The 22,272-nt window shown below is 58.6% G+C and overlaps 1 protein-coding gene across 6 annotated transcripts in view; it reads left to right on the forward strand.

The window, feature by feature from the left end:
- Positions 1 to 10,018: 10,018 nt before the first annotated feature.
- Positions 10,019 to 22,272, forward strand: part of ARHGAP8 (Rho GTPase activating protein 8) — a 64,541-nt gene continuing 52,287 nt past the window's right edge. For 5 of the 6 annotated variants that reach the window (XM_078449329.2, XM_078449330.2, XM_078449332.2 and 2 more), the window contains exon 1: positions 10,019 to 10,093. The gene's annotated coding sequence lies outside the window, so the exon portion shown is untranslated. The remainder of the gene's footprint in view (positions 10,094 to 22,272) is intronic. The other variant, XM_078449333.2, reaches the window with a different exon arrangement.

Below are 22,272 nucleotides of genomic sequence, written 5' to 3' on the forward strand. Positions count from 1 at the left end.
TTGCTCTCTCAAAAATAAATAAACATTAAAAAAATTTTTTTTCATTCATCTCGGGAAACCAGAGCCGGGGTCCCACTCTGTCTCAGGGGGTCTTGAGTTGGTCCGTGTGACTCCTTCGGGCATCCGGGGAAGCCCAGGGACACTTTTCTTAGAATAGTTTTTACAACAAAACACCTAAGATCCCAAAGGAAACCTCGTCTGTTGAAGCAGCATTCGACACACGTTTGAAACGAGTCAATGGGAACATCCACGCGCGTCCGTGACCCCGTCAGCTGCCCGATCTCACGCAGGTCCCACGCGGACTGGGTGTCTGGAGGGGCCTGGAGCGGACGTGACTCGTCGGGGCATCGACCCCCCCCAGGGTGTGAGCATGTCTGATCTCTGCTGGGGACAAACCTTGGGGGCTGCTCATGAGGTGGGGCTTCGTTGACCCGGCGGACGGGGGGGCGGGGCTAACTTCCACCCAGAGGTCAGAGGTCGCTCAGGGGGCCTGGAGTGGCGCTCCAGACCCTACAGTTCACCTCTAAGGGCAGGAGGGACTCCAGGCCTTCCTCCCCTGCGGGCTCCCCACACGCCACTCCCTCCATGTATGTGCAGCACGTATACACCCATGCACGCACACGTGCACGCCCACGTACGTGCATGCAGGCACATGTGCATACACGCGCACACTATGCGTGTGCGTGCACGCGCTGGCACATGTATACACACGCGTGCACGCGCACACGTGCACACCCACGCACATGTATGCACGCACACGTGCACCCCCCACGCACGCACCCGCTCTGGGCCAGCGTCTGCTCGGTCCTCCCGTCCCCGTCCCCCATCCCTGTCTCCGTCCCCGCCCTACCTGACAGGTGGCAGCGGCTCCAAGAGGTGGGTGTGAGACGGGCTGTGGTCCCTCGGCTCTGAGAACCAGCTCTGTCCCACTGCGGAGCTCTGGTGGCCGCTGGCCCGAGCATTTGGGGACGGGTCGTGGGACCCACGGCTGGGGGCCTGCACCCCCCCCGGGGCCTGGCTCAGGGGTTGCCCGTGTGGCACACGTCTGCGGGCTGAGCTGAACGGAAAAGGATCCTTTCGGAGGAGAGACGTCCAGGCCAGAGGGAGCCTTGGATCCTGTTCTTGGAAAAGGGAAACCGAAACCCTACGGTATTCTTGGCCCCTCGTCTACCATTTCCTTCACGTCGTCCCAGACTTCAGCTCAGAACGCCACTGGCGTTTCTCCAGGGCGTCACTGTAGGCTGGGGCACACTGCAAACGCAGCGGTCACCTGTGGGGCGCGCAGGGAGCGCGCGCACACGCACACACGCACACGCACACGCACACGCACGCACAGCCTCCCAGCCTCACCGGCAGACGGGGACGCGCGACCCAGTGGGGTACGCCGAGCAGTCCCCTTCAGCTGCCGCCACCGCTGCTGCCGGCAGCCAGGACCCCCACGCAGGGCCCGCGCCTGGGGAGGGGGCTGCGCTCGGCTTTCATCGCCGCCCCGTCACGCGGAGGACCCGTGCTCCCAAGGACGCGGGTCCCGCAATTGCACACACTCACAACGGCCAAGATGGCCCAGAATCCACCACCCACGTGCCTGGAACCGGCCGTCCCGAGGCCGTGGGAGGCCCCCGATCTTGGGTCCCGAGGGCCGGGCCGGGCTCCGCTGGCCGCCTCTTGGCTGAGGGCGGGGAACCGAGCTGCCGCAGGAGGCCCCACCCCTGCCACAGCTGGCCACTCGTCCACCCCTCCCACTGCTGAAACTCCCCTCCTCTCCGTGGCCTCTCCGTGGCCTCCCCGGGCACGATGCCCCGCCCTCCTCCAGCCCCGGGCTCCAGATCCGGAGCCCCGCGCTGGGAAGGCTCTCGGGCTTGTCCCCACCGTGGTGTCGGTGACCTTCCCCGGGTCCGAGCTATTCAGGCACACGCACACCACAGCCACTTGCGCTCGCATGCACGTGCTGGCTCACACTCGCACCCCCGCACACACGTACACACCTGCAGGTTTGCAGGCACTCGCGTGGCTCTGGGAAAGCAGACTCCCCCCCCCCCCCCCCGGGCGGGGGGGGGGGGGTCGTGCACAGGAGGGTCACACGTCCTCCGACCACCTCCCGTCGCCCCCAGAGAGCCCTCCTCCCGTTGCCACCTGAACAAAGGTGTGGAGAAACGGTCGTCCGAGGCTTCTGTCCGCATCTGCCGTCGCAGCTCCTGCGGCCACAACCAGTATCACAGGCTGCGGGGCTGAAGCCGCCCCCCGGGAGCCCCGGATTCCACTTCCTATGAAGCACCTAGAGCCGTCAGGCTCATAGGGGCAGAAAGTGGAAAGGTGGTCGCCCGGGGCTCGGGAGGGGAAATGGGGTGTTGGGAGGAGAGGTGCAGCGTCGCAGGACAGAAAGCGTTCGGCCCGTTCACACCGCACAATGTGCGTGCAGTGCGCACTTAGGGGGCGTTGTGAAGGGGGCGCCTGGGGGGCCGAGGCGGTTAAACGTCTGACTCTTGGCGTTGGCTCAGGTCATGATCCCCTGGTTTGTGAGTTCGAGTCCTGCGTCGGGCTCTGCGCTGACAGCCGGGAGCCTGCTTGGGATTCTCTCCCTCTCTCCCTGCCCCTCCCTCCTCCCTCTCTCTCTTTCTCTCTCTCAAAATAAATAAATAAACATTTGTTAAAAAAGAAATGGTTATGGGGGCGCCTGGGTGGCTCAGTCGGTTAAGCGGCCGACTTCGGCTCAGGTCACGATCTCGCGGTCCGTGAGTTCGAGCCCCGCGTCGGGGTCTGTGCTGACAGCTCAGAGCCTGGAGCCTGTTTCAGATTCTGTGTCTCCCTCTCTCTGACCCTCCCCCATTCATGCTTTGTCTCTCTCTGTCTCAAAAATAAACGTTAAAAAAAAATTAAAAAAAAAAAGAAATGGTTATGAAGGAGGAAGAAGGATGGATGGAGGTAGAGAGGAAAGGAAGGAAGGAAGGAGGTAGGGAGGGAGGAAGGAAGGAAGGGAGGGAGGGAGGGAGGAAGGAAGGAGGGAGGGAGGGAGTAAGGAAGGAAGGGAGGGAGGGAGGGAGGAAGGAAGGAGGGAGGGAGGGAGGAAGGAAGGAAGGAAAGGAGGAAGGAAGGAAGGAAGGAAGGGAGGAAGGAAGGAAGGAGGGAGGGAGGAACGAAGGAAGGAAGGAAGGAAAGGAGGAAGGAAGGAAGGAAGGAGGGAGGAAGGAAGGAAGGAAGGAAAGGAGGAAGGAAGGAAGGAAGGAAGGGAGGAAGGAAGGAAGGAGGGAGGGAGGGAGGAAGGAAGGAAGGGAGGAAGGAAGGAAGGAGGGAGGAAGGAAGGAAGGAAGGAAGGAAGGAAAGGAGGAAGGGAGGGAAGGAGAAAAGAGGAAAGACCTCCTCCCCTCCCTGCAGCAGTCCCCTTGGGGAGTGTGCAATGCCCCGTGCTGGCTCCTCTGTTGAGGCACGAGTGGAGAGGAGCATCATTCTAGTGGGGACTGTGGTCCCCGTGCTCCAGGAGCGTCCAGCAGTGGAGTGGGCGATAACCTTGGGGATTCAGTGGAGCACCAGCCCGGGGTGCACAGGGCACAGACTCGAGCCCCTGACCCCACGATGCTCTTCTGGGCCCTGGCTCCTGAACACACGGAAGGCCCGTACCTCCTTGTCTCCCGTGGCTGGTGGGGGGCCACGCGAGCAGCTCTGGCCAATGCATTGCGTGCAGAAGGGATGCGGGACGCTTCGGTTGGAGCCGGACCCCTTCTCTGCCAGGTGAAGACTCTCCAGAGCTCGCCTTTCCTCTGCCTGGTGACCGGTCGGATTCCAGATGGGACCGCTCCGGTAGGTGGGGTCCTGGGGGCTGCAGACATGTAGTGTGGATGAAAAGGAGACCTACGTGTGCGCAAACCCCTGAGACTGGGGGATGTTTGTTACTGTGGTGAACCTGGCTCAGTCTGACCGACACGCTCCTCTTTCCCGAATCCTCTACAGGAGTGGGGAGAAGGCAGAATGGGGGATATGCTGTTTTATATGTATGTGTAACGCATGCCCTCGTCGGCAGAGCCGGGACCCTGGGTTCTGAGCCTGAACGGTCACTAACTTCCTGTGTGATATCGGGCAAGTCCTCTATCCTCATTTTCCGCATCTGTAGCGAGGACTTTTCACATACAAAATTCTGCGACTGGTGATGTTTCTTTGCTTGTCCATGCACTATGGACACACGCAGAGCATAGCTATAAGACCGTGGGATCCTATGGGGCGCCTGGGTGGCTCAGTCGGTTGGGCGTCCGACTTCGGCTCAGGTCATGATCTCGCGGTCCGTGAGTTCGAGCCCCGCGTCGGGCTCTGTGCTGACAGCTCGGAGCCTGGAGCCTGTTTCGGGTTCTGTGTCCCCCTCTCTCTCTGCCCCTCCCCTGCTCATGCTCTGTCTCTCTCTGTCTCAAAAATAAATAAATGTTAAAAAAAAATTAAAAAAAAAAAAAAAAAAAGACCGTGGGATCCTAGACACCAGCGTCCCTGGTTAAGTAACTCCACGCAGACGACGGTGCGTCGGGCAGACAAGTACTTAACGGGTTTTGACCTGAAAGTGTCAATGGCTTCGTAATAAACGGATGGTCTTACCCCAAGAACGCTCTTCCTCGTTGACTGATGTGTTTGCTTAGAGCTCAGAACCGCGTGAACAGGCTGTAAAAAGCTATAAAAATGTAGAGTCTCATCCACATCGTGGCGAGAAGAATTTCTCGTGCTGACATTTCTCTGTTCACTGCGATGATTTATGTCAGCCTGGCTTGGGTGGGGGGAGAGGAACATGAGCTAGGATGTGGGACCGGGCAGGGTTCTTATTTGCAAGCAAGCGAAGCAGATTCTGGCTGGTTGTGGAGAAGCAGTCCATTCAAGGATGCTGGGAGACCCCCAGCGTTGTCGGGACGTGGGAGAGCCAACATTGACGTCATGCGCCTTCCAGGAGCAGTGCTGGACCCCCCCCCCCCCCAACACACACCTGATGAGAGAACAGCCACTCCTGCTGTCACTGCACCGGGATGCCCCCACTGGGATGAGATGCTCCCCCTGCTCAGAGATGCTCCCGTGGCACAGAGATGCTCCCCCTGCTCAGAGATGCTCCCCCGGCACAGAGATGCTCCCACTGTGCCGGAAGAACCCACAGCTGCCACCAATCGTGTACCCACAGCTGCCACCAATCGTGTCCCAGGTACTTACTTGTAGCCACTGCAGCCTCCCCCACCCCCCACGCTAAACATCCCGCAGCTGCCCTTTCCACCGCAATGTACCCCAGGGCTGCTTCCTCCCTCCAGGCCCACATCACAGTGATGGAGCCTAAGTCACTGTCTGGGCCCCGGTTGCAAAGCAGGCTCTGGGTAAACCCGTTGTCTGGCCACACTGGGCAGAGAGACCAGTAAGATCAGGAATCCCAGTGTGGCGGGGGCATGTGAAAGGTGCCGGGGTCCGGAGGCCACAAGCAGCGCCCCACCCCGACGCCCTCCCTGATGTCAATCAACTAGGGCATCAAGAGTGTGGCCTGCTCAGTTGGAAATCAAAAGGATTTCGATTGCTGGGTCCAAACGATTCCGGAAGACATTGCGGAGCACGGATGGGTTGCATTTAGCTCGCAGTGCCAACAGCCACGCGCATTTGCTCGGAAACGGAAACGGGGGGGAGGGGGGGCACCTGCGAGGAGGCAAGCGGGAGCCGGCCTGCGGAGAAGCCCCTCCCCTCGCTGGGCCTCAGGGTCCCGGCCCTCCAGGCTGAGGCGTGGGACGCGTTCTAGATGCCTTTAGGCTCAGCCCGGCTACCTCGCCCACGCTCAGCAGGGAAACTGCGGTTTCGCGGTTTTAATAAGGTTCAAAGCTGAGCGAGTCTTGGCTCAAGCAGCTGCAGGGAGAGTTAATTTGGGAGAAAACAAACGTGAAGCCTAAGACCTTGGACCGAAGGATCTTTATTTCCTCCTTCCTTCCAGCTCTCCAACCCCCAGTGCTTATTAATGTGGAATTGGCTCCTTGGGGGGAGAGCCAACTCTGACTTCATAAACATTTGTAAGAGCAAATTTAATAAAGCCGGGAATAATGCCATTCAGATGTAATTCCTCCGTTTCACATGATTATTCTTCCTCTTCTATTGCCGGGCGTTTGAAATGCACGGAGTCATTGTTACAGCAACAAAAGGAAACGAGGGACTGGTGGCTTGCCGATTAGACGCACTTGGGGAAAAACAGAAGCGAGAACCTCACCGGGATTCGCCTGGGTTTTACGGTTCCTTTCTGTTTCTCTTTCCTTTTACTATGAATGGTGGAACACACCTGCATTGTTTCCCTGGTAATCGGTCTGTGTTATTATTGCTCGATTGTGCGAATCTTAATCTCGCTAAGCTACAGTTGTGGAATTTGTAGGAGGTTTTCACACACACAAATACGAGGAGGGTGGCCTTTCCCCTCCAGGCCTTAATACCATGAAATTATGGGGGCAATTCTGTCCAAAGTCGCTTTTAATTTTTTTCAAAGTTTATTTATTTAAAATGTTTTTAAAGTTTATTTTTGAGAGCGAGAGCGAGAGCGCGCGCGCGCGCGCGCACTAGTGGGGGAGGGGCAGAGACAGACAGAATCTGAAACAGGCTCCAGGCTCAGAGCCGGATGTGGAGCTTGAACTTGGGAACCAGGAACGACGGTAAGATTATGACCTGAGCCGAAGTGGGACGCTTAACTGAGCCGCCCAGGTACCCCAAGTTTATTTATTTCGAGAGAGAGAGAGAGAGAGAGAGAGAGAGAGAGAGAGAGTATGCCAGCAGGAGCAGGGGAGGGGCAGAGAGAGAGAGAGAGAGAGAGGGAGAGAGAGAGAGAATCCTAAGAAGGTCTGCACTGTCAGCACAGAGCCCATCTTGGGGCCCAAAGCCACAACCGCGAGATCATGACCCAAGAGGAAACCAAGAGTCAGACGCTTGCTTACCCGACTGAGCCACCCACGCGCCCCCAAAGTCACTTTTTAGGACAGAAATCCTGCAAACTGTCCCCCTTGCATGGAAGACTGATCTCGCACTGATACTAAAAAAAGACGTTTGCCTTCCAAAACAGGAAAAGAGAAACAGCACCAAGGCAATCCGATCAATTGGATCAAATTCCCCGATTTCACTGTCTTGTTTTGGGAGCCAAGTATTTGGTGTACAAAGAGGCCCATTCCTGCTCCATCCAGAGGCTCAGACGTGGACGTGGGAGAAGTGAGTGCCACAGTCCCCTCCCCACAAGAGTCCCTCGTGAGCAGGACGGTGCTAATAAGAACCCGCAGGTGCACTGTGTCCGTTGAACAGGCCGGCCGGTGACGATCCTTACAGATTCTTTGCACAGAAAAAGGCAGCCGCTCGGGTGACAGGTGATGTAGCTGGGGCACAGGGGCACGGGAGCGCCTGGCTCTGGGCTCCCACACGGACCACGTTCAGCCACCGTGGCTGACAAGATCCAAAGGCAGAGGAGCGAGTGGTGGGTAAAGAAGAAAGGAATTTATTTCAGTGAGGCGACAGCAGGTAGGCAACAGACTAACATCGCAAAGACTCTCTCTAAAGAGCTGAAAATACTTCCCAGTTTACGAAGGTCGGTGCGTCCGTGCAGGTGGGCAGTAAAGGCCGGCCATTGTCCTGCGGTCGATCACTCGGGGACTTGCTGGCATGAGGGCAGGTCCCTAATGCTTAAGGGAGTAATTTCGGTTCCCGCCACGGGTTTCTTGGCCTGCAGGGTCTTTTGCCTGAGTTAAGACATACGCCGGGGAAAAAAACTTAATCAGAAGGTACAGACCGAGGTCAGAATGGAGGCCGTGGAAGTCCTCTTTCGACCCTAGGAGGAGACAGAGGTTATTTCTTCATTCACGTTGAAGCTGGTGCCAACTCTGAGGCAGGCAGAGAGCAAACAGCCTCACGGCCCTGGCCTGCCATGGGACGGAAACAACCAACATTTAGTGCCGGGCACTGGTCCTGTCTACACTGATCCACATTCGCTTATTTCATGGTCATCGTTAGCAAAACTGGCAGGAAGCCTGCTGTCTTGACTTTGGGGAGGATCAGGGCTTGGTCTAACTCCTTTCCCACTCCTGGAAAGGTTATGGGTCTCAGACTCAGCCAGTCAGAGGCCTTCCCTGTTTTTGTTTGTTTGTGTGTTTGTTTGCCAGGGTTGTCAGGAAACAAACTCTACAACTTGGTTAAGCTGTATAAGGGTATGTTATCAGAAGATGCTTTGGGTTGTAGGAAACAGAAAACGCAAACTAGTTTTGACCATGAGAGAATTTCTTGGTGCATCTAACTAGCAAGTCCAGAGGCGGATCGGGCTTCGGGGCAGGTTTGATCCAGGAGCTCTGCACTGTCACCAAGGACCCAGTTCCTTGCCGTCTCTGTGTAGATCTCTTTGCCTCTATCTCTTTGTGGTCAGCCCCGTGTCTCTAGTGCACCAAACTTCCTCATCTGGGCTGGGGGGGAGAACAGGAGAAAGCAGGATTTCTCTTCCCCCAACTATCCTGCTGGACTGGTCTTCAATGCTCACCGTGGCATGAAGAAGGGCTGCGTTGACTGACTTCCAGAGCCTTAACCATCGCTGTTAAGAGGGGCGGTATTATTGCGGACTGGCCTCTGCAACCAGATCACCCCCCTAGAGGTGGGGAGAGATCAGTACGCCTGACTGATTATCTTGGTTGCTGTATAATGGCTACTGGACACAGCAGAGCCCGTCACACATGAGCCCAGAGCCACCAGCAGCTGGGCCACCGTCCGTGCAAAGCGGCCCGTCCCTCCCCACTCCTCCTTTCCCCGGAAGAGAGGGAGGGGGGCACGGGAGTTGGGGCAAGGCAGGGTCTCAGGAAAGGGTCCTGTGGATGCTGTGTTGGGGCAGATCAAAGGGGCCAGGGCACAGCAGGGAGAGGCTGCTGCCCTGAGCCACGTGACAGGTGCTGGTGGCCTGAGCTATTTGGGACGGTGTGGGGGAAGCTCTCGGGGCTTGCCGGGGGAGCACGTATGGGATGTGAGAGCTGGAGGGGAGCCAAGGATGACCCCAAGGGTTTGGACAGCGCCGGTGGGGAGTGAGCTAGGAAGCCCAGGAGAGGACTTGAGCCTCCACTCAGGTCTCCACATGCAGATGTCAGGTGGGCAGTGACAGACGGGACTCTGGTCAGGAGATATGGGTTAGGGACCATCAGGGTATGGACCACGTGGAAAGCAGGAGGCTGGATGAGATCAGAGGGAACGTAGGTGAAAAGGGGGTGAAGATTCGGCCCCCGGGGGCTGGACCTTCAGAAATCAGGGAGACGGGGCAGGGGGCAGAGGGGAGACTTTGTGGTGCAGCTGGAAAGGAAGTGCTCCCCGAATCAGAATGCAGTGACGCTGGAGGACCAGGAATCCTCTCGCCTGGGGCCCTGGGCACCTCTGGGCGTCTCTGGGTCCCAGCCTGGGCCTTCCTGATTCTATGACCCCTGCTTCAGGGCAGGGACAGTAACTGCTCCCACGGGAGGAAAGGCAGCACTTGGCCCTGAATGACCCTTTGGGAGCCCCAAGTCTTGGTCACACTGCCTCCTCCAGGAAGTCCTCCGGGCTCCTCCGCTTGGGTCAGGGCCGTCTCTGGGATTGCCCAGCCGCTGTCTCCGTGGAGTTCTGAGCCCAGCGTGGGGTCCCCGCCGCAGTCCCCGGAAGGCAGTCCGGGCCCAGAAGACGCTTTGGGAGATTTTGTGGAACGTTTCCTCTGAGCTCCTCGTAAATCTCCCCGCCCCGCACCTCACTGTGCACATCCCTGAAGCGGAGAAGCGGATCAGCGAGGAAAGTGGGTGCCCGAGGGGCTTGACCCAGGCAAGACTCGGGGGGCGCCCCGCGTGCAAGGCTACAGGGGCTTCGAGCTCGCGGCGCCGCCCCTCCCGCCCCGCCCCCGAGGCGGGGCCACCTGTCCAGCCCCCTCCCGCCCCGCCCCTTCCGGCCCCGCGGAGACCCGGCTGACCCCGCCCCCCTCCCCCGGGAGCCCGCGCCCCAGGAATGCGGCGGCGGCGGCGCGCGGCCAGGGGCGGGGCGAGGGGCGGGCCCGGCGTGGGGGCCGCTTCCGGGGCGGGGCCAGGTGAGTGGGCCGCACGGCGGAGCCCAGGTGAGGCGCCGGCCGGGCCGTAGGCAGGTAAGGCCCCGTGTCCGCGGGAGGGAGTCCGCCTGTGCCTCGCGTGGGGACGCCACGCGGGCTCTGAGGGTGTGAGGGGGCGGCCGGACGGGGAGGGAGCTCAGATGGGCGCGGCCACACGTGACCCGGGCCAACCCAGCCGCCCCGCCCCGGCCGGCGGGGGTCCCTGCCCCTCACCGCCCCACCCCCACCCCTGGTTTTCTTGGAGCGCGCTCCTCCACCCCCCCCTGCACCCCTCCCTCCCCGCCTCTCCTCCCTCCCCGCCTCTCCCTCCCCGCCTCTCCTCCCTCCCCGCCTCTCCTCCCCCTCCCCTCCTCTCCTCCCCCTCCCCGCCCTGCACCCCTCCCTCCCCGCCTCTCCTCCCTCCTCGCTTCTCCTCCCCCTACCCGCCCCGCACCCCTCCCTCCCCGCCTCTCCTCCCTCCCCGCCTCTCCTCCCTCCTCGCCTCTCCTCCCCCTCCCCTCCTCTCCTCCCCCTCCCCGCCCTGCACCCCTCCCTCCCCGCCTCTCCTCCTCCTCCCCGCCCCGCACCCCTCCTTCCCGGCCCCCCTCCTTCCCTCCCTCTTCCTCCTCCTGCACCCCCTCGCCTTCTAGCCCTGCACCCCTCCCTCTCTGCTCCCCGCTTCTCCTCCCCCTCCTTGCCCGGCACCCCTTCCTCCCTGCTCCCCGCCTTCCTCCTCCTCTCCCTTTTCCTCTGTCTCCTCCTCCTTGCCCCCCCCCCCCCCCCCCCCGCACCCTCCCTCCCCAGGTCTCCCCCACTTTTGTGTTTCCATCTGGATACGTTGTCTCAGTTCACACTTGCCGACCCCCTTTTTCCTTCCCTAATTCGGGTTCTCCCATGACGCAGGGTGGCGCTTCAGGCACATCAGCCCCCCCCTCACACCGAAGCAGGGAGGTGGGGGGCATCTTTCCACTTCCCAGATGAGAAAACAGAGGCAGAGCAGGCGCTAGGCTTATTCCAACTCCAGGCCGCTGGCTGGGCTGCTGGCTGGGTCAGCAGGGAGGATAGAAGCCAGAATCAGTGGGCCAGAAACAGATCCCCAGCCGGTCAGCCTCCGGAACCGGTTAGGGGAGAGGTCTTGGCTGCTTTCACTGTTCTCAGCCCCTGGCATCGGCGGGCCTGAGAATTCCCAGGGTCACTGACAGCAGCACTGGCTTGGGGGTCCCCGCTGCCTCGGGAGGTGTGTGAAGGGTGGTGGCTAAGGTCCCCGGAGAAGGCCCCGCGGAATCCTCAGGAAGCGGGGCACAGGGCAGGGCTTCCTGTGAGTCCTAGTTTGGTGGGGTGGGCACATGGCCTTGGCTGTCTGGCCACCACAGACTTTGAGGTTTTGTTCGCGTCAGAGGCTGGGCGGGTTCCAGAGAGCGCTGTGCTGTGCTCCAGCGTGTCTGTGAAAGGCAGTGTTGACGTTTGTCCAGGTAGAAACTCAAAATTTAAATTAAGACTCAACAGTAAACCTCCTTTGGGTGGTTTCTGTTGGCACTTTGGGGACCTTGTTTGTGAGTTCCTCCTTTAATCCAACGCTGCGGGGGGGGGGGGGCAGGGGCGAACAGGGACCCAGGGTACTGGCCCGAGCCCAGCTACTCTGTGTGGACAGCCATCTATCTCCACAGTCCCTGCCCACAGGGGACCCAGAGGGAGGCCAGTGGCTAGTGGGAGGTCAGGGAGGGCATCCTGGAGGAGGCAGCCATCGAACTGGAAGATGGATGGGAGGTGGGCAGGAAGGTATGCATGTTGAGGTCACCCAGAGGGTGGGGGATAATTCACCTGTAAGCTGGGGTGGAAATGCCTGTGGGGTACCATAGGTGGAGCCATCAGGAATTTACTTGGAAAACGTCACTGGAGTCATTGGAAGGTGACCTCAGCGAGGTGTTTTGAGGTCTGGACGCTGACTTGATGAGACATCCTGTGGACCAATGGCATCTCCCTACTAAGCTGGTTCCAGGCCAAGTCAGTTGTGGGCGCTTCAGTTAAAAAGAGGGGACAGTAAGAGCTCGGACCACCTGGATGCCCCCCGGGGTGCTTGTCTTTCCCCCCACCCAAGAACCCATCCCATTCCTTGATTCTAACCCTCTTTCAGGGATGGGGAAACTGAGGCAAGGCGGCTCGGGCGCCTTTCCGAGGTCGCAGGGCCAGTGAGTGAGTGGAGAGCCAGCTTTGATGCCCGCTGTGCTGTGGCTCCTTCCAGGGCACTGAGGTCTGCCTTCGTGGTGGGGACAGTCAGAGTCGGCCGGTGACTGCCCTTCTGATTTCGAGGAAATCGGCATGGCGATGTAAGAATGATGTGTTCAGTTTTTCAGATACATTGTTAAACGTTTCCCTCAATCCTTAAGTGAAAACCGATGCTCAGAGAACACCCGCCGGGTGTATCCAGAGGCTCCCCGGGCCTCCTGGGGCCCATTTGAGGGGAGCCCTTCCGGGTCCGGTACTGGGTGGGGACGGCCTGGAGGATGCCCGGTGTGGGGCTCTCGCAAGTGACGTACGGCTCCTGAGTCCTGCCCCAGCGACCTCACGCGGAGGCCCCGGGTGCAGTCCAAGTTTCCGGGTCCCTGGAAGGCTGGAGACCCGGCTGGGTCATGGCCACCGTTTGCTGACCTCTCAAACGGGCTGCGTCAGCAGGCTGCCCTGCGGCTCAGCGGGAGTACGTGGGCACTCAGTGGGGGTCAGGTGCTCGGCCTGACTCCCCCACCTCCCTGACCCCCGGCCGTGTGGCCTGCAGCTGCCAACCAGAGCCGTAGCCGCCCCGTGCCCTGGTGTCCCATTTGCAAAATACAGACAGTGTTATCAGCTACTCGTGGGGTCGTCGGGGTTGTTAATTTGTGCGAAGCGCCTCCGAACACCTTTGTAAGTGTCAGTATCCGTTCTGCCCACTGAGCGCGGGGAAAGCAGGAAGGGCGAGCTTGTGTGGAACCCGGTCCTGCCCTTGGCCGAGGGGCGGAGCGGTTCTTTCTTCAGTGACGCTGGACAGAGCCGTGAGTTAGCCCGGTGACTGTCCATCAGAAGGAACTGGTTTGGCAGGTCAGGAGTCCAGAAAATGCAGGGGAGCTGTCCCCTCCCTTCCCCCACTCAGGGTCAAATTAAAACCAGCTAAGAAAACGCGGGCGGGAGGTAGGCTGTCTGGGCTGGCACCGTTTGTTATCTTCAGGAGAGCTTTGGTGGTTGAAGCCGGGGAGGATTTTGAACCAGCGGGCCTGGGTGGGGCTTCTGGAAATTGCCTCCTTTTTTTTTTTTTTTTTTTTTTTAACGTTTATTCATTTTTGAGAGACCGAGAGTGAGCAGGGGAGGGGCAGAGAGAGGGAATCCGAAGCAGGCTCCAGGCCCTGAGCTGTCGGCACAGAGCCCGACGAGGGGCTCGAACCCACACACGGTGAGATCGTGACCTGAGCCGAAGTCGGACGCTTAACCGCCTGAGCCACCCAGGCGCCCCTGGAAATTGCTTCTTCTTTAGACCTTGTTCTCCGCTAAGTTCTTGCAGCTTCTGAGGCTCCCGTAACTCCCAGGTCACCAGCTTCGGTTCTGTGCTGTTACAACACCTTGCGTTCTTTATTCATTTGTGTTTTCTTATTTATGGAGAACGTCAGATATTCAGAAGTAAGCAGGATCCCAGCGTCAACCACGGCCATGCTGCAGCCAAGCCTGGCCTAGGCTCCCCCCACCTGGGACCTCCAACCCACTCCCCCCCACCTACTCACCTCCTGTCTCCCTTTCTTACTCGTGTGTTATTGTAAAGCAGTCCCCAGGCCTCAGACTCCGTAAATATTCCAGTATGAATCCCCTTTTTCAACACGAACACAGAACTGGTGTTGCACTTAAAACAGCTAACACAGGGACGCCCGGCTGGCTCAGTCGTGGAGCGTGCGACTCTTGATCTCAGGGTTGTGAGTTCGACCCCCACGCTGGGTGTAGAGATGACTTAAAAATAAAATCCTAGGGGCGCCTGGGTGGCGCAGTCGGTTAAGCGTCTGACTTCAGCCAGGTCACGATCTCGCGGCCCGTGAGTTCGAGCCCCGCGTCAGGCTCTGGGCTGATGGCTCGGAGCCTGGAGCCTGTTTCCGATTCTGTGTCTCCCTCTCTCTCTGCCCCTCTCCCGTTCATGCTCTGTCTTTCTCTGTCCCAAAAATAAATAAAAAATGTTGAAAAAAAATAAATAAATAAAATCCTAGGGGCGCCTGGGGGGCTCAGTCGGTTGAGCGTCCGACTTCGGCTCAGGTCACGATCTCACAGTTTGTGAGTTCGAGCCCCGCGTCGGGCTCTGTGCCGACAGCTCAGAGTCTGGAGCTGCTTCGGATTCTGTGTCTCCTCTCTCTGCCCCTCCCCCGCTCATGCTTTGTCTCACTCTGTTTCTCAAAGATAAATCAATGTAAAAAAAAATTTTTTTTAAATCCTAAAAAAAAAAAAATAGACCAATTAGCATAATTCCATAATATCCGACGGCCAGTTAGTATGTGGATTCCCATTTGCCTCAAATATCTTTTTTTGTTGTTGTTGTTGTTTTTTAAATCAGGATCCTGATAAGGTCCATGCATTTTGGCCGGTTAATCTGACTTGGGAGGCACCTGACCCCCCTCTTTCCGCGTGTTCTGTGCTTTGCTGCCGCATCCACAGTGACCATTACGATGCGTGTGGCTCTGAAGGCACCGACCCTTCAGAAAGCGTGACATCTTTCATTTGAGGCTCGTTGAGGTGTTGTGCCCACTGCACAGATCAGGAAGTGGGAGCTGAGGGGAGCTGACTGGCCCCGCTGAGGTGGCACCACGAGGAGGGATGAGCCCGACTGGAACACGTCCCTGTGACTGTCCCTGCTGCTCACGGCGGCTGGAGCAGGGACTGGTGGCCACCCGTACGGAGGGGCCCCTGGATGGGGGCCCAGGGGGATCAGAACCAGGTCCCTGGCCCTGGGAGGTAGGGTGGCCTGACCTTCCCCTCGGACCCGGGGACTTTTTTCTCCGGCCACAGTGAGGCCAAATCTTTATTTGACCTGGCAAACAGTAGCCGCGTCTTTAATAGAGAGGTATCTGAAGGTGGAGGGTGGGTTTAGTGGGGCCCCGTGGATCCCACTTCAGTTTCCAAGGAGCAGCAGGTAGCTTTGAATTCAGATTGTATTACTATTATGATTATTTTATTTTATTTTATTTTAAATTTTTTAATCTTTATTTATTTTTGAGAGAGAGACAACATGTGAGCAGGGGAGGAGCAGAGAGAGAGGAGACACAGAATCGGAAGCAGGCTCCAGGCTCCGAGCCGTCAGCACAGAGCCCGACGCGGGGCTCGAACTCATGAATCGTGAGATCATGACCTGAGCTGAAGTCAGACACTTCACCGACTGAGCCACCCAGGCGCCCCTATTATGATTATTTTAAAGAAGTTTTTAAAAAAGGTTTTATTTTTAAGTAATCTCTCCACCCAGCTTGGGGTTTGAACTGATAACACTGAGATCGAGAGTCTCGTGCTCTATGAGCATGAGCTGGCCAGGCGCCCCCAGATTGAATTATTAAATTGCACTTGAGCCAGTGGTGATCGTGGCGAACCACTTGCGGATCGCTTATTCCCTGCAGGGGCCGTGTGTTTGGGAGCAGCCTCGGAGACACTTGAGGCCTCTGTGGCCGGAGCAACGAAGGCGGGGTCGCTGCAGAGGTGGCGTGAGAGGGTGGCGGGCCCAGGCGCGAAGAGCCGGTCTTTCAGGTGCTTTGCAGGAGTTTGAATGTTCTTCCAAGAACTGCAGGCAGGTGGTGCTCAGAGGGCATCAGGAGAGGTGTGGATCGGGCCGTCGGGGTGTTCCAGTACAGCACTCGGTGGGGGAGGTCTGGGTGGTTTGAGGGTGGGGAGCACGGGACTGAACACCCCTTAGGAGAGGTGAGGGCCCATGGCCCCCTCACCCTGAAGGTCTGAGTTGTGTGATGGAGATTATGACAGAGACCCCCACTGTGTCTCCAGGGACAGAGCAACCTGGATGGCGGAGAATGGAGTGAGTGAGGTGGGTAGTGGGAGTGATCTTGGGTTGTTGGTAAGACCAGGCCAAGGAGGCCTTGAATGCTGGACTCTGTTGTGTGCCCTTTGTGTGTTCTCTTGTTCAACAGATACTCCCGGCTCCTGCTGCGTCCCTCCCCCTGGGCTGGGGTGAGCCACCCACGGCCCTGGCTGTCGGTGAACACGTGGTGACGGGTCAAGGACAGGACGTGTGGTGCAGGCTGATGAGGGCTGTGATGGAGCTGGGGGCTGCCAGAGCCCAGAGGAAGCCCCTCTCCCAGCCTGGGGTGGGCAGGCAAGCAAAGCATCAGGACGCTGTGGATGAAGAGAAAGCCCAATTCTCAACGGGCCCAAAAAGTCAAGGCGGGGGGATATATTGGCCCATGTAGCTGAAATGGTATGGCAGTAGCGTGGAGATCAGGTGTGGCTGGCTCAAGGTTTGGCAGTTCTCTGCCTTTTTTATATGGGCCTCTGGATCTTCAGTGGGAAGTGAGTTGGCTGTAGCCATTCCGGGCCTCTTCTGGCTCTTTGGAGAGAGACTTCTCCAGCGCTCCTCTCTTGAGATCTTTCTCAGAAGCACCTGGAAATCTTCCCGGTGCCTCATGGGCCTGAACAAACCCACCCCTGAGACCAGAGAAATTGCCGTGTGCCGATTGGCTCAGGCTTGGTTTCCTCCACAAAGCTTTGAGAAGGGAGACAGGATTACTCTGAGGTAATCAGGCCACCCCACAGGGTCCTGCGGGTGATGGCATATGCCCCAGTGAGACTGAGTGAGCACGTGGGTAACCCCAGGCAGGGCGACAGGAATGCTGGGGAGGGAGCAGCCTTGTCTGTCCAGAGGCTGTGGGAGCAGCCGAGTCTTGACGTTGGCGACGAGAGGCATGGGAGGGACGGGTGGCCCCAGCGGTCCCTTGGCCCTTTCAGAGCACCAGACTTCGCTGGGACTTGTGGGCAGGCTTCTGGCAAGGTCGTGCAGCCGGTCACAGCTTCTTTGGATTCTGCTGCTGCTGGTGTCTCACCTGGGCACCCTGCACAGGCTGTAGTGACCTCTGGCCCGGCTACCTGCACAAATGGTCGGCACAGGCCTTCCTGCTGGTGTCAGGGACCCAGTGCTGTCTGGGAGGAAGAGTGGGTAGTGGGGCGGGGCGGGGGGGGGGGGTCTGAGTTCATGAATTTGGGGCATGGCTGAAACAAAGGGCAAAAATTACTTTTTGCAGGGTACCCTTAGAGAGCCCGGAATCCCAACTCAGCGGTGACCCCCTCCCAGCCACGAGCAAGGGCTCCTACCCCCTTGGGTGTGCCAGCCCCTTTCTCCCCGGGCCTTGGGGCCTGTGAAATACGGGGTTAGGGGCCCTCCGCTCCTCCCTGAGCCCTTTTCTGAGACACAAGCCCCCTCCTCCCCGAGCCCTTCCTCTGTGCGCCCCGCACAGGACCACACCACTCGAATTCAGCGTGGTGCTCATTTGCCCGGGGTTGGTACGTGTTAAGTCGTAGCTACCGCCTTAAGATAATTGCTGGGAGGGTCTAGCTGTGAAATGGGCAAGTATATTTTTATAGCAACAAACCATTTTGCTGTGAATTATAAACAGATGAGTTCGGTGGTTTGAAATCTCTTTCGCATAGGATCCAGGTTGCCACGTGCCTGCTCTGGTCCACCGTCTCCAGCCGGCGCAGCACCCCCGCCCCGGCTGCCCCAGCCCCCCCCCCCCCATCCCGGCGGGGGCTCCTCCGGGAGCCCGGCTCACAGCTCAGCTTGGCGGGAGTTGAGGTGGGCGGGCTGGTGCCCCAGAGTCACCGCCGAGGAGAAAGGGTCCATTTGTAGTGTCTGCAAGGAGCTGGGTTCTCGGGATCCCGTTTTAACAAGTCCACACTGCAGCTCGGCCCTCCTGAAACTGATCTGGTGAGGGCGGCCCGTGGTAACATCAGCCTAAGGGCCACAGAAACAGGCACACGTTTGCAGCAGGTGCAGGTTTACGGACGGGGTGAGGGCCACTAACCCTGTGGGGGAGTCTGCAGAGGGGGAGCCCTCTAACACGGTCCGAGGATAAAGGGTAAAGAGTATTTGGTCTCTGTCCCATTTCCTGGCAGGGGGCTCCTGAGAACCCTGGGCACCCTCCTGAGGGCGGTGTCTTTTCTTATTCATAAAGGATCCCTTTTGACCTTGCCTGAGTTCATGCTAATGAGGCGACTCCGGCTGGGCCCTCTGATAGCATGGGGATCGGGCTGGTGGCCAGAGTATCTCTCCCCCCCCCCCCCCAATCCTGATTAGAGGGTTAGAGCTTTCAGCCCCACCCCTCAACTTCCAGGGAGGGGCCATCCCCACGGCCGTGATTCAGCCAGTGATTCAGCCACGCCCGGCTCCCGCGACGGGTAAGGGGTAAAAGCTCTGAGACCGAGAAGCTTCCAGGTTGGTGAGCACATTGATGTGCTGGGAGGGTGGCGCCCCCAGGGTGGGCGGGAGGCTCCGTGCACACCCCCCTCTCCAGCGCTCGCCCTGTGCGGCTCCTGCTTGCCTGGTCCTGAGTCATATCCCGTTCCGCGAGCCTGTGACCATAAGTGAAGCACTTTCCTGAGTTTGTGAATTGTTCTACTGAATTGCTGAACCTGAATGGGGGTTGTGGGAACCCCCGAACTTGTAGCCAAGTCAGACACAAGTGCAACAGCCTGGGAACCTGGGACTCGGGACTGGTGTCCGAAATGGGGACAGTCACTGTGGGACTGAGCCGTTAAGCAGTGGGGTCTGTGCTGACTCCTGGTAGTTTGTGTCAGAACAGGATTGCATTGTAGGACCCCAGTTCATGTCAGAGAATCAGAGAAGCGGTGTTGGAATAACATATTTGTTGTTTGGAGCAAACCTCACGGGGGCGGAAAGAACTTAAAAGGCTCAGGGAAGAGTCTGTGTCAAGGCCCTGGGGTAGGTGGGAGCAGCATGGGGTTTGGGAAAGCCTCGGATGCGCTGGGTTTCTGTGGCCGTAGCCATGGGAGAGAGAGAGGAGAAGGAGGCCCAGGGTGAGGGGCGAGGGTGGAGTCCAAGCTGGACTTAAACCCCGGGCAGTGGGGCCTTATCCTCTATGCCCCTGTTTTCTTGTTAGTAAGGCAGGGATAGAAATGCCTTTCCTTCATTCAGCGTCCCTTCCTTGCAAGGCTCCAGGCGCCCAGAGCAAAGTCCCATCAAACGATAATTTTCAAAGAAGGCAGAAAACCCTGACTGTCCTACTGATGGAAAAATGAACACAGTGAAAGATTTTATTTAACTTATGAGGGAACCAGGCACACGCTGTCACTGGTCGAAAGGATCTGAAGTACAGAGGCACTTGCAGATCGGGAGGGTCGAAATGAAAATGGAGGCGATTTGGGGCATTTTGGGGGAGGAGGGCGGGGAAGGGAGAGAAGCCCACCAGACAGGATGGAATTTGCACGTCTGTAGGCGAGAATTATTCGTGTTGCTCTCAGCCGACAGCAGTTTGCAGTTGTAAACTAGCTCCCAGGGGTGGGGTCAACCCCAAAGGGTGTTCTCTGTTCTGGACAAGGTGTAGTTTCCCATCAAGGCACAGGTTTGCTCACACGGCTACGAGAAGGCACCTGCGAGGACTGCTCGTAAATGCCAGGGGGTCCGTTTGTAGCGTGAGATTCAAATAACAGTTCAAGACACTTGATGAGGAAGTGGGGGGGGGGGGGTCCCGTTGCAGACACCAGCCGAGGATTCCTGGTTGAATCCTGGCCCGACACAGAGCAACACCTTGAACTTCCTGAAAGCAACAACGAGACTGAATTAACTGTGGTTGGGGCGGGGTGATGGGATGTGCCAGTGGTTCCTTTCCTCTTTGCATTTAAAAAAGTTTGGTTGACGATTTCCCGCCAAATGTGGAGTCATTCTGGTTCTAGGCTGGAGTCAGGAGTCCTGGTTTTAAGATCCAGCTCTCCACTGACTTGCTGTGTGACTGGGGGCAAGTCCCTCACCCTCTCTGGGCCTCAGTTTTCTTGCTGTACAGTGAGAGTTGATGGCACAGTATGTTCACTGTGGTCCTGCCTTGTGTCGCTGTTTTGTGATTCTTTAAAGTTTATTTTTTTGTGTTTATTTTTGAGAGAGAGAGAGAGAGAGCGAGAGCGTGGGGCAGGGGCAGAGAGGGAGGGAGACACAGAATCCGAAGCAGGGTCCAGGCTCCCACTGTCAGCACAGAGCCCGACGCGGGGCTTCAATTCACGAACCCCGAGATGATGAGCTGAGCTGAAATCGAGAGTCAGACGCTTAACCAGCTGAACCACCCAGGCACTCCTTTATATTGTAGTCTTGAGGCGGAAGTTGTTCTCTGAAAAAAACCTGTTTGCTCTTAAGGTCTTCACCTGATTAGATGAGGCCCGCCCCCCATTACGGTGCATCATCTGTTTTATGCAGGGTCAGCTGATTGTAAACGTTAACGACATCTACAAATACCTCCAAGGCAGCATCTGAGCTAGTGTTTGACCAACAACTGGGCACCATTGGCCAGACAACTTGACACATAAAATCAACCATCACAAGGCCAATGGGACCAGACTCACCCTGGTGCCAGAGCCCTCTGCCCCCCTGGATGCCCAGCCAGCCAGTCGGCAGCGTTTGGGCTCCTGGACCTGGGAAGACAGGCCACCTGTGCCTGGCGGCCTTCCCGAGGAACCCCTGGGCTCCTGAGCAACAGCACTGAGGATGGGCTTCTTTCCCCTGCCCTGGCCGCACTCCCGTCCTGTGTGGGGTGGGGTCCCACGGACGGCCTGCAGCGGAGGGGTGTGGAGGGTTGGGGGAGGCCTCTGGTGCAAGCCAGCCCGCGGAGCACTCTGGGATGGTGGGGAGAGCCTGGGTTTCTTTTCCAGTGTAGGATTACGGTCGTGGGGGGGGGGGGGGTGGGCAGCTCACAGGGCTCCCCCTCCCCCAGACTAGCTGTTGCCACAAGGCACCGATTATGTGCGACGAGCCCACCATCTGGGCGTACAGACTTTAAAACAAATACAGCTGCCTGTGCATTTTGAGATAGGGGATCGGGGTAAAGGTTTTGAGCCTGTAAGGGAAAAAAGCAGTAAATATTACTCTGCTTTAACCGAAGCAGACTCTGGAGGAAACACAGAGCCTTCTTGCCTTTGGGAGCTTTGAACTCCCGACTCCGCCTCGCCAGGACTTCCAGATGTGCTGCGTCGCAGGGAGGCCTTTCCCCACGGGCAGTGGAGGAGGAAGAGGCCTGGGTCCGCTCTGGCTGTTCCCCCTGGTGGTTGGTGCCCCCTGTGAGGCTTTGAAGCAGGAATGTTCCAGAAGGATTCTCCTCCCCTGGGTCGGGTGGGTCCCTCAAGAGGTGCCTCCAGAAGATTGCTTTCAAGCTGTTTGTCTGGCCTGTAACGGGCTTATCATCCCAGGCTAGCCCACGAAAGGGGCGGGTGGGACTCTGGGGGTGGGGACAGGGTGGCCCCCTTCCGTCATCAGACATCAGGGAGCCCCTCTTGCCTGTTGTAAGGGAAAAGTGGAATGACGGGGTGGCGGTGCGTCCCCCCCACAAGGCTGGGTTTTCCCCCGCCCCAGGCAGCAACGGCCCTTGGCATCCCTGTGCCCGGCCGCCAGCCTGGTTGGGTGGCCCAGGGACGAATGACTAACCTGAGGAGAGTTCTCGTCTCACCAGGCTTCCTGGCCACCGCTCCTCGCAGACCAGCTGCCGTGGCCGCGCCCAGAGTGAGGGCGCAGGCGATTGAGTTTCTTTACTCAGTTTCTCTGCCAGCAGCAGGGCCTCTCAGCCAGGCCCGGTGTCCCCCTCCTGTCCTCCCAGGTCCCCAGCCAGCTGCCTCCGGCTTGGGGAGAGCTGGACTGGGAAGAGGGCCCGGCGTTCCTGACGCGCACAGAGTGGGCCTCGGGGTCCGGGTCGGGCGGTGCGGGGCCTCCCCTGCCTGGTGCTCTGTGCACCCCGTTCCTGCCAGGGAGCAAGCCCGATCCCCCGTGTGCACCCCGGCCCCGGCCGGCTGGCTGTGCGGCCGTCACCCCATCTACCTTCCCTGCCCTCAGAAGCCGTGGCCTCCAGGGTCAGGTGACCTCAGGAGTCAGTGTCATGGCTCCCAGAAGTGGGAAATGGGGAGAGCCTAGGCACACGCGTGCCAGGGAGAAGCTGTGAGGAGCCCAGAGCAAGTGGAGGCACCCTGGGGCTGACTCGGGCCTGTGTGCACAGCCCCTTGGCCTCAGTTTTGTTCTCTGGTAAATGGGG

This window comes from Panthera onca, chromosome B4 (assembly GCF_046562875.1).
Source record: "Panthera onca isolate mPanOnc1 chromosome B4, mPanOnc1 haplotype 2, whole genome shotgun sequence".
Lineage (NCBI taxonomy): Eukaryota > Metazoa > Chordata > Mammalia > Carnivora > Felidae > Panthera > Panthera onca.